General features: G+C 32.2%; 1 long non-coding RNA gene across 6 annotated transcripts; it reads right to left on the reverse strand.

The window, feature by feature from the left end:
- Positions 1-557: 557 nt before the first annotated feature.
- LOC110825327 (uncharacterized) lies at positions 558-7,671 on the reverse strand. Of its 6 annotated transcripts, none has more exons than XR_015814072.1 (7): positions 7,529-7,671; positions 7,229-7,404; positions 5,838-7,050; positions 3,947-4,382; positions 3,244-3,666; positions 2,429-2,494; positions 558-906 (listed from the first exon to the last, which is right to left on the reverse strand). It is a non-coding gene; the product is annotated as an uncharacterized LOC110825327 (long non-coding RNA). The 6 variants fall into 6 exon arrangements; XR_015814070.1 differs by adding an exon at positions 1,029-1,595 and having other exon boundaries at positions 7,229-7,659; XR_015814069.1 differs by adding an exon at positions 1,022-1,595 and having other exon boundaries at positions 7,229-7,659.
- Between the last annotated feature and the right edge of the window lie 1,196 nt (positions 7,672-8,867).

Consider the following 8,867-nt stretch of genomic DNA (forward strand, 5'->3'; position numbering starts at 1 on the left):
AACCCTAAACCCTAACCCCTAACCCCTAAACCCTAAACCCTAAACCCTAAACCCTAAACGTCTGCACCCCTAACACATGATTGTTTGTTTCTTAGTGTTTACATGATCATCCTAATTATGTTCTTTTAGGGCATACACGGACACATTCTATTTTATGGAAGGGAACGAAGGACTTATTTGGTGTCATTTTAAAATAATTTTTAGTAAACTAAATTGAAGGTAAATTATTTACCAAAACTTACTATACAAATATTTTTACTATGCACTATTCTAATATATTTAATTAATATTTTATAAAATTAATAATAAAATGATAAAATGTTAAAAATAAATAAATTATTATAATTATTTAAATCTAAATAAATATTGTTTTAACAATTTATCATAAATATAAAAGTACAAAAAATAAGTTAATATTATATTTTATTTTAAAATTTCACTTATTAATTTATTAATATAAAATTAGTAGTATCCTCATTAAAACTACTATTTCTCTCCTGCACCGCATTTTAAAAAATTTTTCATTCAAAAAAATATTTTTAGCTACTCATTTCACATTTATGGAAAACTAAAGCCTGCTTTTAACTGCAAAATAAAATGAATCACTTCTTGCCGGTTTGAAACAAATTAAAATTATGATCACATACCCACATACCAAAAAGGAGATATTTTGCAAGAACAAAAACAAAAAAGAAAAATCAACAGTCAACTCTACATGCATAATGAGGTGCACCTGATATCTCATGAGAAAATGGAGGATTGAGCTCCAACTCCCCCCAAGTTTCCTTGATGTTATCAGGCCCGCTCTCGAGCGTAACTGTCGCAGGCAAGGTACGCGTAACCTTGTTTCCAGAACTGCATCACCGTTCCCCATCTTCTCCAGTTCAAATTGACCCATCAAATCCCCTTGGCAACCAAACGACACAAAGAAATGTTTTAAAAATAATAATAAGTTTATAAATATAAGAAACACAGAACAAGCCATTGAGAGATAACGAGAAGATGAAGAAAATGTAAAAACCTTTGACCTGAAGTTTTGAGGGGAACCAAGCGGAGAAGAGCGAAGGATGTTGAGAAAAGCGATTGGCATCGTCGGGTGTAGAAAATGAAAAACTTAACAGTGGAAGTTTAGATTGTCAAGATCATTGAAGAAAAATGGCCAGGGGGCGGGGAGTTATTCTTTTTGGTGTTTCAAATTATCAGATTTCATGTTGGGGCTTGGTGGGAAACGGTAAGAGGAGAAAGTGAAATGATGGAGGAGATAGATTTTCTTCACATCTCTAGGGTGAGGCGGAAGGCAGAAAGATGAAATGATGGAGGAGATAGATTTTCTTCACATCTCTAGGGTGAGGCGGAAGGCAGAAAGATGGCGTGTTCGAGATGAAGAGCAGCGTGAGGAAAAGAAGATGTTGTGTTCAGGTTTGCAATGATTTCAGCTATAAATGTAGCCGAAGTCTAAGTGGAAAGTGGCACGATTTTTGAGAAAAAATAAAGAGAAGATGGCATTTCAAATTATTAGAGATTTCAATTTTGGGGGCAACAGAAGAGAGCTTTTTCGTCCTTTTTTTTCTTGTTCTTTTATGCGTCGATTTTTCCTAGTGGATGAGAAACTGTCAGATGCATTAAATATATCTAGAGAGAGAGTAAAAGCAAGGTTTATTGCAGTGTTTTCTATACACCATTCACTGCTTGATGGTAACCACTTTTGTTATTTCCTTCTATTTGTCTTCTCTTCTCTCTTCAAGAAAATTACCGCTGTAAATATATACAATCTATACATACAAATGTACTGTTTGTAAAAAGCTGAGCATTACCTACTGCTGATATTTTATTTCCTTCAAAAGTAGTTGAAATTTATAGCATATAAAGAAGAAGATAAAAATAACATGAAATAACTGAAGTTTTATCCGAAAATATAAGAATAAAATATATTTCAGAATAATAAAAAAGATTCAAGGAAAAAAAGTGCATAAACACATATGATTGAAACTCCAAAAGTTACTACCAACTAAAAAAAATTTCGAGGGGAGTTGACCTTTATCCTAGAGCCACACAAAAATATTGGAAAACAAATCAATAAGATACGGAAATCATATCAAAAAGATTAATAATAAACCACATATTTTACAGTTTACTTCAACTATAATTTGAGGACCAAAAAGCAAGATCACCAAGAGAACAATTGATAGTCAATTGCTAGTCAACATAATTATAAATAACATAAGATTATTTAGGTAATTATATTAGATTAATTAAATAATTATGTATTACATGATTGTTTGTATTAAATGGTTATCCTATTATGTTCTTTGATGACACCGCATAAAATCAATCAAAGAAATAGGTAAATCATCAATCTTGCAATATGGGGTGGGAGGAAGATCAATTCTTTTAAGAACCAAATCGCATCATGTTAGTGCTGGATTACCTTTTGATGTTTAGCAGATATTTCAGCAACTGCAGCTTGCAATAAACCTCGCATGTCTTCCAAAACCTGAAATGTGAACACCATAACATGATGGCAACACCTTAGACATTCTTCACAGCCACATGATGTACATAGTAAATCTATATATGTTATTAGTAACAATAACAATTGGAAGAATAAATTTTGACAAACATAAAATGAATCCAGTAGGTAAATATCAAGAAAAGATGCCACAACAATTCAACTTTCATCGTTTACGGGAATATGTTTCTACTGTATCTTAGAGTTGTTTGAGGTTGTAAGATGGATTTGAAAAACAATTTGAAAAAGTAGGTGCATAAATTTGAAGAAACATAAAGTGAAACAAGTAGGAAACTATCAAGAAAAGATGCCACAGCAATACAACTTTCATCATGTACAGGAATATAATCATTTTCAACTGTATGTTAGAGTTGTTTGTAGTTGTAAGACGGATTTGAGTTTTTTTAAAAAGTAAAAATGTATGAAAAAATACATGCATGAATAAACACATACAAGCAGACAAAAGATTCAATTTTCATCTTTCAAAAGAACATTAAATTTCAACTTTTTTCGAAAGTTAAAAAATGAAAGTCTAATCATCTGCTCAACGACCACAAATAAAATGATAAATGCCAGAGTTACTCATATGCATAAACACATGCAAGATGACATACAGGGTTAGCGTAATCCAACAGCTTAACTTTGAATGAATGGTCTCATTCAAGTCCTGTAATTATAAAAAACTAATAATGCTATAGCAAATTAGCATCTGAATGAGCATAACTATCTAATACCTGTTCCTTCTCCAAAAGTGACTGCTGTAATGCCTCGAGAGCATGTTCTTTAGGTTGCAGTGAGACGCAGTTCTTCAATGTTGTCCCGGAGTCTGTATGAAAATGGTATGACTAAAATACCAAAGCAAATATTTTTTTTCAAAAAAAAAAAGCATATAATAGAAAAGATCACATTCTAGAAGAGAATATTGAAACAGCTTTATCAGAGCATGACTAAGACATGGAAATCATAGCAGTGAAAGCATCAACCCAGGTTCTAGTGCTGCCTCTCTGCATCCATTGCTTTCAATGCTTCATTTGCTTGCTGCCGTGGGCGCTCCAACTCTTGCTGCAGAGTGGACTGTTGAGATTATGCTCGTTCAGCTGCTTCGTTCACTTCATGAAATCGGGCCTCAAGATCATCTTGATCCAATTTATGTTGAGCTACACAAAGAACATCATCATATTCAGATGAGAGAGAGTAAATACTTCCTGATGAACGTCATATGTTCGGAGGAAATAAACTGTGGTCAAGAAAGGTAAACTAAGTGATGGTCCTTTTAGGGAAGTGACAATACTAAAAGTCCTCAAACATCCAATGCCAGCCATGATTGTCAAATTAAGTTTTATTTGAGGACGATGCATCATTATTAGCATAAAGTAAATCCTCCATTGCATATCAAAAGAAAGTAACATTTCACTATTAAATTGTTGGGCATCAAACCTTCAGCAAGTTTGGTAGATAGTTCCTGGACTTTAGCATCTGCCTCCCAGTGTGCCTCTCGAAGATGCTTCAGAGCCTTCTCTACTGCAGTTCGTATTTGTTTTTCTTCCTAAAGCTCCCTACTCAAAGATTCTCCCTTTCCAAGGAGATCTTTCACCTCCACAGAGTCACCTCTTTCCTCCCCACCTGCCACACTTTTTGGGAGAGCCCTAGTATGTTCTGCTTGAAGATTTTTCAATCCATTAAACTGAGACTTCGACACCTCATTCTGAAGTTTCAGTTCAACCACCATTTGTAATAGCTGATCATGACTCCCTTCTGAATATGGAATGCTGTCATTTAGTCCATTTTCTTTGGCTAAGTTCCATTCTTTATGTGGTCAAGGTACGCGTAATGCTTGTCGCCACAACCATCTCACCGTTCCCCTTCTAAACACCTAACAACACAAAAAGAAATTTAAAAATAATAATAATAATAATAAGCCAATAAATATAAGAAACAACAAAACAAGAACTGAGAAGACAAAGAAAAACAGAAACCTTTGAATTGAAGTTTCGATGGGAACAATTTATTTGAAAAGCGAAGGATGTTGAGAAAAGGGATTGACATCATCGGGTGTAAAAGTGAAGGTTTTAATGGTGGAAGTTTACAGCGTCAAGATTATTCAAGATAAATGGTCGGGGGCCCGGCAGAGATGTTCTTCCATTATATCAAATTATCAGAGGCTTGGAGGTGAATGAATCAGAGAAGAGAGAGTGAAAGAGGCAAGGGGGTTAGATTTTCTTTACCCTTTGCCGGTGGCAGTGAGCAGATGAGGAAGGAGGCAGACGATGGTGTGTTCGAGATGATGAGCCCAGTGAAGAAAAGAAGATGGTGTGTTCAAGTTGGTAAATGATTTCAACTATAAATGGAGCCAAAGTCAAGTAGACAGTGGCGTGATTTTTTAGAAAAAAGAATAAAGAGAAGAGAATTTTGGAGGGGGACGGAAGAGAGAAGAGAGTCTTTTCTTCTTTTCTCTTTTTTTAATGAGTGTCAGCTCTTCCTCTTTCCCAAGCCAGGTACTGGAGAAATTGTCAAATGCTATAAATGTTCTCCAAACAGGAGGCTTATTGTCATCTGTCAGGGTTTGCCAGTTGTATTCTGTTTATACATATATTCTTTATTTTTCAAAAAATTATTAACGTACGAGTTTGTCAATGATTTCAGCTATAAATGTAGCCGAAGTTTAAGTAGAAAGTGGCACGATTTTTGAGAAAAAATTAAGAGAAGATGGCATTTCAAATTATCAGATTGCAATTTTGGCCGGCAACGGATAAGAGAAGTGAGTCTTTTCATTTATGGGTCAGTTTTTCCTGGTGCATGAGAAAATGTCAGATGCATTGAAAATATATATACAGAGAGAGAGAGAGTAAAAGCAAGGTTTATTGCAGTTTTTTCTATACACCATTCACTGCTTAATGGTGACTACACTTCTTTTCTAAAAAAATATATATTTTATTTCCCTCTGTCTTCTCTTCTCTCTTCAAGAAAACTACCACCGTAAATATATACAGTCTATACATACAAATGGCTACTGTTTGTAAAAAGCTGAGCATTACAATTACTCCCCTCATAAGTACCATTATTATGGAACAACATTGAGCAAAAATTTCTCTAAGACGAGATTGTTTATAACCCAAACTGATTTTGTACAGATACTCCGATGAACCCTTCATTGACTTGAAAAAGTAAGATAAAAAAATCTCTTCAAGTCATGAATAATTAAAAATGCTGCTATTTTAATCAAGAAAAGACCTATCACACAAAAAGAAGAAAACATAATTTTTCTTTATAAGCATCAGAAAATACAGAAACAAGAAGAAATTGTTCTGGAAAAGATGAGAGTCATAACCTAATCATATGAAGATTTTCTGTGGTTGCTTGTGGGAGAATAGTAATTTTTGAACACTAACCTGTCTCTGTTCTTTTATGCTTCTCTCTCTCTCTCTCTCTCTCTCTCTCTCTCTCTCTCTCTCTCTACATGGCTTGCAGGTTTCAATAAATATTGTAAAAGAAAACATAGCCGAGAAGAGAAGTAAGGGGTTCCTTATTTGCCGGTCTTAGAACCCATTTTTAGGTTTTTTCTGTTCCTCTATCAAGAAACTGAAAGAAGAAACAGAATCGAGAAGAGAATGAAGAGAATCCATTTCTAGGTTCTCTCTCTGTCTCTCTAGAAACTGAAAGAAGAAACAGAAACGAGAGGAGAATGAAAAAACCCATTTCTATGTTCTCTCTTTCTCTCTTTAGAAATGGAAAAAAGAAACAGAATGGAGGAACCCCTTATGTGCTTATGAATCTTCTTCTTCTTCTTCCAGCTGATATATTTCTACTCTGCTTCTCTTCTCCCTTACTTTCTCTTCTCTACCAGGTTCTGGATATTTTGAAAGAAGAAAGTGTTGAGGGTTTTTAAAGGTTCAAATTAGAATCTTTTTTTTGGCCGATTATCTCATAACAGTTTAAAATAAATTAAATAATTTGAAATTGTAGATGTAATAGCAATTTAATTTCATTTCATTTCATTTAATTGTTACATCAGATCCGGGTTCATTTTCATTTGGTTAAAATCAAATTATGAATTGAACCGTTATATTCTCTTCTTCCCACCGCCTTTTTTCTTTTAAAATTCAATCTTCCTCGTGCCTACAAGTCTTCCCTCAGAGGAAGATAGAGATACAGAGTTCATAAATTTTAATTTTTCCTGCTTAATTGTTTAAATATTTTCAATTTTTTTGAATATAATTTTTAACAAATCATATTGTGAAATTCACCTATGATTGCTAAAATAATTAGGGAAAACTGGGAACAATCAGCAAAAAAAATTACCAAAAAAAAAAGAACGACCAGATGAATTTTGTCATTATCAATTAAATGTTATATGCATTGACCCAGCATCCACAACCAGAAACATTCAGTTGATAATGCTGGAATCATCATCTGATACACAGATTCTTCTTCTCCATACATATAAACAGATGGTTAAGAAAAATAATAAAATAATCAGAATTTACATGCTGAGTGGCTGGCTTTTCCGCCTAAGATCAGAACCTTTGTCATGACAGGCGTTCCTGCAAGATAATCAGAATCTACACTCTGTTAAATTACCATGCATAGAAAGGCAATTGTTCTGAAGTCCTCCCCCCTCAGCCCCCCAAAAAATGATCGAACTATCTTGAACAAAATCCAGCAAGTAGCAAAATAATATGGGCCTACAAGAAAAATTAAAAACAAGTAAAATTTCCATGCCTTTTGTTGAGACTTTTCCTCGCAACTGATTTTGGCGGATCAAAATTTGGGGTTTCAACTACAACATTTTTGCTGACTAGCTTGACAGTCACCGATTTTGGTTTTGGCGGATCAAAATTTGTCGTTGTTGATTCACAGTCCCAAATAGTTTTCCTCGAATAAACTTATTGAAAATTCTAGCAGATGAACCATAAGTCAGTAAAAAGATATTAAAAGAGAGAGTATTATACTATTATTATTGATAAATTTCTAAATTAAAAAAAAAAAAAAGTATGGAGAGAAAGAAGAAAGAGATGATACAAAAATTCTAAATTCGTGCAGCTTTGTTATTTGCAGAGGAGACAGAGAAGTGTAATTTGCCCTTATGAGCACCTCAAATAATATTTTCTTGTTCTTTCCTTATAAGAAAACAGACAAAGAAATTATATCTTCAAATCAATTGTAGAAATATCAACCACATATTCTCAATGGTAAAATACACTTTTATATATATATATATATATATATATATATATATATATATTAAATTAATGTATATAATAAAATTAGAAAAATAGAAAAATATATTTAGTGTCATATTGTTGTTAATGTATAAATTTTAATTATATAAGGTGAGAGAAAGAAAAATTAATTTGGAACTCAGAATTTTCAATTTAGTTATAAGGATTTGGTTAGTTACGTTGATTTTAAATTTTTTTAACCGAATAAATAGATATTATTAATTAATTATATTGATTATTCAATCTATTCCTAACTAAATTATTGAATCTAATTAGTCACATATATTAAATATAAGATAACAACATAATAAATTTATGGTTGATTTTACTGTATATAAACTTACTTTAAGAAGAAAAATCTCTAATTCATCCTAAACTTTTGACAAGTTTGAATTTTAATTTTTTGTTAATTTATTTGGATGATACCAAGTTTGCGGATTATCAAATCTAATTCCAAATCATCCATTTTATTACATTAATATTAATATAAATATTTATACTAAATAAAATTAAAATTTATTTATTAATATATATAATATTATATTATTATTTAATTTAGTATATAATGTACTTATTTTTATTAATATAACATACTATATTTAACAATATAAATATATCATATTTATTTTAATAAATTGACATATATAACAAGTTAATTTCATATGAATATTGAAAGATTACAACCAAATCAAACCACCTCGACCTGCCATCTTTTTTCCACTAACTCAAACTCGACTAAACCCTAAACTCTAAATCCAAAATCCAAAACTCAAAACCCAAAATCTTAAATCCTAAAACTATAAACCCTAAAACTCTAAAACTCTAAACCCTAACACCCTAATAGTATTTATAGTATGTATATATATATATATATATAATTGTGTTAACTATTTAATCCAAGAAATGAGTTAGAAAAGCTCATAGTTATTGATTCTTCCAACACATCAGTAGTCCTTGAACACGTTTGAGCCGCCATGCATATGGAGAAACATACAAGAGAAGGTGTCCTGTGCATACATATTTATATGTACGTATATATATATATATATTAAATTTATGTCTACCGAGCCTGATGACCAATTTCAGCACCGAGATTAAGAGGGGTGATATCAAAAGAGGTAGATGATGTAATGTCACGA

Source organism: Carica papaya, chromosome 8 (genome assembly GCF_054855325.1).
Source record: "Carica papaya isolate Zhongbai chromosome 8, ASM5485532v1, whole genome shotgun sequence".
Taxonomy (NCBI): domain Eukaryota; kingdom Viridiplantae; phylum Streptophyta; class Magnoliopsida; order Brassicales; family Caricaceae; genus Carica; species Carica papaya.